Here is a 6,000-nt window from a genome sequence, read left to right on the forward strand (position 1 = left end):
TTCTATTGTCACTCATTGCTTCATAAGGTTATCAGTTGCCCAAAGTACAGAAAAGTAGTGAATCTTGAAGCCATTTCCCAAGCAACAAAATATCTCAAGGTCAATTTGTACCCTCTCCACTGCATAGTGCTCGTGATAAGATTTCCAACGATATATAGAAGTCCATATATGGATTTCTAGATCAGAAGTTAGAGTAGTTTGAAGATGGGGGTTCTATTGCATTAAAATGAAACAAGAGCACATTCTAGGACCTGAGGCACAAAAAATCCGGCATTCCCGCAATATCACAGTCCCACAGTCCTACAATCCTACATCCCGTAGGTCCCACAGTACTGCAGCCTTGTAGTCCCACAGTCTCACATTCCCGTGATCCCGCAATCCTACAATGGGAAATTCTTAAGGAATTATGGGGGGTGAAACACACCGATAGTGCAAATCGCCGATAGTTTGGGCCCTCACTGTTAAATTGTCGGGGAAGTTCAAATCATTTAAAAAAGGAAATGCATGCAAAACAAGAATGAGAAAACCCCTTTCTCTCTCTTCCAAGGGGCCACATGGCACAATCCCATTGCCCTGTATGTATGACATGATAGCTAACATCATTAATGATGAGGTAGTATGGTAGTGACATGGTAGTACGAGTGACACATGGAATTCAGATTTGGCATTTTCAGCGGTCCAATAGGGGTATTTCTAGGTGACAAATATCACCACTCATAGGGTGATACGTTGCAGCGATGACATCACCCCTGGAGGTCAAAAATCGGCAATCGCACACAAAAAAATTCATTCTTTCAATGAAGTTCCTCCCCGTCCCGTGATTCCTATATGTGGGAACTCCCCAGACGTGAAATATTATACACTAGAGTTATAGGGATGTGAGGGTCGTCCCTTTCAAAAGTCGCATGCTCATTCGTCACTCTATCCTGTAGATCGGTGATCGCAAGTGTCAATAGGAAAAGGCGGAAGGTAAAGTGCTATCAAGTTCCAGGAAGCAAAATTCCAAGTAATAAAGGAGAAAAGCCCATGGGATGGGAGCTTGAATGCCTTAGCGCTTGAGGGCTAATCCCATGGTCATAACCCCCAGCCGTATGATAAGAAAAGTGAAAAGGGGATAAACCAAAAGGGGTTGAGGGGGATCATAGTCTGCAAATTCGTAATATTTCAAAGGAAAAATCCTTAATAACAATGAGGCCCCAATAGTACAATATAGGGCATTGAAGGCATATGGGTTGGTAGTTGAAGTAGTGAATGAAGTATGGCATGACACTAGATCAGTATGGGGGGAACTCATGAAGACTTAATGGCTTGACATGGAGCCTCACTCCTCTATAGAACAAAGGACCACCGAGATAGGCACTTGCAACGACCCACTGCCTATTCCACAGAAATAGTCATCCACACAGTAAAGGAAAAAATGACAGAAAACAGCTCCGTAGCAGAAGAATGCATCATAGCATGGAAGTGGCTTGACTAGAGGCCATTCACAGGGACAACAAAAGGGAAACTTCCTCCATCGTCCTCCAATTTTCTTTTTAGTTTTGAAATTTCCATTTATTTCCAAGAAGCGAGCGAATCCCAATTGTAATTGTTTTGGGCAACAACGCCTTACATGGGCCAAGACAGCTAGTCTAGTAGACAGCTAGAGCTCTGTCTTATATATTTCGTAAACTATAATTCCAAATCCCCCTCTTTTTATAAAAATGGGGAAGAAACACTTTAATAGGCGTTGGCTGGTTCTAGAATTTTTTACCTGCAAGGTCTAAATTCTGAGATGCCATTTTGGATGAATTTGTTTTTCATGGGGGCTTCACTGATATCGTGTTCAATGTATGGACTAGTTATTTGGACCCTTTTAGATAAATGGAATTTCCCCTATTGATTCCAATCATGATCGATGTGTCATATGTTTTCCATTATGTAACCTCATTTCATAAGTTGGTTTTCCTCCGTTGAAATAATGTAATAGATTTTTGGTTTCTCCTTGGTTCATGGATTTACCCTAGCTGCTAAATATAGAACAATGCATGTGTGTATTATAGATTTACTTGTGTTGTTTAAAAGGCTACATTACTTATAGTAACTATATATTTACTTGTGTTATTAGATTAGCATGTAGTATCTATACGTCACAACCTTTCTCACATTGTTTGGTGATAGAGGTACCCACGTCATAGGCATGAAACCTCAATAAGTACTCCACTTTTTCTATCACTCCACCTCATCCCTCTTCCATTTTTCTATTGGAAAATATTTGCTTAGGATTATGTTTTGTTTACATCACTATAAATCGAATTCCATATTTCTACTGGAACATTGTCGCTTAGGATTCTGTTCGTTATATCCCTATGCATCTACTTCCCTCCTTCCTTTCCTCCTCTTCGCCATTTCTACGACTTCAGTTTTAAGTTGTCTAATTTTTGTTTGTCAGACACCAGAAGAAGAGGCCATTTCTCTTTGATATTTCCCCAAATACACCCCCATCATTTGGATCCATGTGTTGGTCTGAAAATACCTCAATGAAGGCTTATTGAGCCAAGCCCATCCTATTACCTTTTTACGTGACAATTGGAGTGGTGAAACTGGCTCACAGATTATTTCTTAAGCACTCCTCTCTTTAATATGTCCTAAGCATTGGTATACAATCAACCCAGATGTTGTCTCTAGGAGGATTTCTATCACCCTTGCAACACTTGTGTTGTTGGTGTGATTTGAAGTGACAACATCTTTCTGGCGCCGTTGTCAGGGAATGGATTAAAATATTTTTCCTTGGGTACGACAAAATTTTACATTCCCTGTGTTAGGTGAGAAGTGGAATTGTGTCTTGAAGATCTCTCACGTTGGTTACTCCATTGTTTCATTCTATGGTAAACATCTTAGCAACTCCAGTGTCCATTCCTCTAGTTCATCATCCTAGATTTTCAGCAGCCCAATACTTACTCTGATGCTACAACAATAGATAATTTCCCTACTTTTGAAACTAAAATCACTCATATAGGGAGGTTTCCGAGATGGCCCTTCCTGCATTCCTGGCCAACCAATTTTCCCCACTGGATTTCTCTTCTATTGTTGGTTATCCCAATCATGTCCCTGCATTTCATGTGTGGAATGCCTATTTGCCTAGATTCAGTGGGAACAAAGAGAGAAGGCCTGACCAACACCTCAAATATTTTTATGAATGCTTGGAGCAATAAGGTATTTATCTTGAAGATGTACAAATGAAGTTGTTCAAGTTGTCTTTAGAAAAGGATGCTAGAGTTTGGTTTAAAACAATACCTCGTGGCAACATATCTTCATTGAAATGTTTTCTGGCAACATTCTACCAAGATTTCTAAAGATTTTACCCACGAATGCTTTATTTCAAGATTGTTGCATGCATTTTAATGATGAAGACATTCCTGAAGTCGAAGACCCTGCTGAAGATGTTTGTGGATCTCCGCTCCATGAAAAAATCCACTAGCATCAAGAAGCATCACCAAATGAGTCAGAAAGAAAAGAAGGAAATATCATCGAGCTACCAACAAGCCCTTAGGGTCTGATTCGGCTGAATTTGATGTTCCTCCTTCCTATGATGAACACGAATCTAGTGAAGAGTCAAGTGTTGCAGAGCCACAACCCCAGTCATGGGAAGTTGCACAAGGAGAGGAGGCCTACCAGGAGGTTAATAAAGAGGCTCCAGTTTACAATGCACACCCTTCACATGGAGAGAAAGATCAAAAACCTCCTCCCATTTATGATGCATACTATTCAGAGGAGGATGAGATGGTCGCGGAGGTCCAGAAGGATATGTTTACCAGCAAGTGGGGAGAAAGCTCCCAACAACAGGTTTTTCAAGGAGAACCCAAAGCTGAAAGACCACGCAGAGTTTGTTACTATCTGTCACAGAAAGATTACTACCAGGAATTCTTAGCAGACCCTCTAGTTTATGACTCTTACAGTTCAGAAGCTGAAGATTCCATTGCATATTTCCAAGAGGGTTGGCCCTTTGAAGAATGGGTAGTAAAAGATTAGCAACAAGATTTTCTTGAAAGACCTAAGGTTGAGGAGCTGGTAAGTAATTGTGGTTGCCCTGACCAAGAGGATATTCGTTAGTAGACTGCTCATGAAAAAGAGGCAGCTGCAAACATTCCTTGTCCATTCCATGACCCTGTGACTAAGTACATGGGCATATTCCTAAGCCAGCAACATGGTTATGTCTAGAGCATGCATCAAGCTTTTCATTTGCTTATTTTTCATGGTGCTTACTTATTTTAAGTTTTATCTTCCAGTAGTGTGAAGGCATAAGGTCTAGTACTCAAGTGCTAGCCTAGCTCCATTGCAGGGTTGAAATCACTTAGGTGAATTGAGCCATGTGCATAAGTAGTAATGTACATAAATTAGCTCACTAGGTAGCATTTAATTTCTAGTTGTTAGAATTTTTATTTCTGCATTTTAGTTTGAGGTGGAAGTGGCTCCCTGCAATCAAAGTTTCATGGAGATTTTATGTAAGTTCATATTTTTCTAACTCCATGCCTAATGGTGAAGGATATTGTTCTTCTCCTTCTCAATGCTTTGCCAGCAAAGCACTGTTCCAAGTTGGAGCCAATGTTGTCACTGTTATGAAACCAGCTCAAGAAAAGATAGAAAAGATAGATCAACGCCTTAGAATTCAGCCTCTTCGAGGGGGCAACCTCCTTTACATTACATAAATGAACAATTCTTGGATGATACAAATGACAAAACCTCCTTTCTATATATAGGAGTCTAAGGAGTCACAATATAATCCAGCCGACCTAACAATAATAATATAAAGCCACAAAAATAACAATATAGGGATTCTAAGGGGCACAGAAATAACAATATGGGGGTAATAGGGGCACAACAATAGAAATAAGGGGTATAACTACAATAGTAATGGGGTAATTACTAGTATTATAGGGACCCAACATGCCCCTCTCCTTCAAAAAAGTGTTGTCCTCAATGCTTGAGCAGTTCTGGATACTTCTGCATAAAATTCTCATCCTCCCATGTGGAATCTTCAGCGGATAAGTTCTTCCACTTGATAAGATACTCTGAAATTGATCGATTTCGTAGCTGTCGAGTTCTTGTTTCTATGACTGCTTCTGGTTCCAATATAATTTTTCCTTCCTCGTCAAGTTCTGGCAATATTGTTTGAACTGGGAGCTTGTCGCCTATAACCTTCTTTAAACATGAAACATGGAAAACTGGGTGCAATCGAGAAGCTGCAGGAAGCTCCAATTTGTATGCCATAGTACCAATCTTTTCCAACACCTTGTACGGACCATAATACTTTGGTGATAATTTATTATCCTTCTTAGCTTGCTTTAGGGACATTTGCTTATATGGTTGTAGCCGTAGGAATACCCAATCACCTACATCAAAACTTCTTTCACTGCGATGTTGATCTGCCTGTTGTTTCATTCTATTTTGTGCCAACACGAGGTTATCCTTTAAGAGTTGGAGGACTTGTTGTTGATGTTCGATGTGATGTTCCACTGCCTGAACCTTAGAATTTTCTCTTAAATATGATGTGATTGATGGTGGTTGATACCCATAAAGTGCCATAAATGGGGTCATTTTTGTTGCTGTATGGAAGGAAGTGTTATACCACCATTCAGCCAGAGGCAACCATTTGACCCATTGTGTCTGTTTATCAGATACAAAGCAACGAAGATATCCTTCCAAACATTTGTTTACTATCTCAGTTTGCCCATCAGATTGAGGATGATAAGATGAGCTATGAGCTAACTGAGTACCAAGACAAGAAAATAATTCTGTCCAAAAATTTCCAGTGAAAATGGGATCTCTGTCACTTACAATAATCTTTGGGTTTCCATGTAGCTTTTGAACTGTTTCCATAAATGCAGTAGAAACTGTACTGGCTTTAAATGGATGTGATAATGCACAAAAGTGTGCATACTTGGTAAGTCTGTCAACTACCACCATGATGACACTCTTTCCCTCAGACTTGGGTAAACCTGTGATAAAATCCATTGAAAC

This window comes from Pinus tabuliformis, chromosome 7 (genome assembly GCF_031772625.1).
Source record: "Pinus tabuliformis cultivar Carrire ecotype Pingquan chromosome 7, CPIR1, whole genome shotgun sequence".
Lineage (NCBI taxonomy): Eukaryota > Viridiplantae > Streptophyta > Pinopsida > Pinales > Pinaceae > Pinus > Pinus tabuliformis.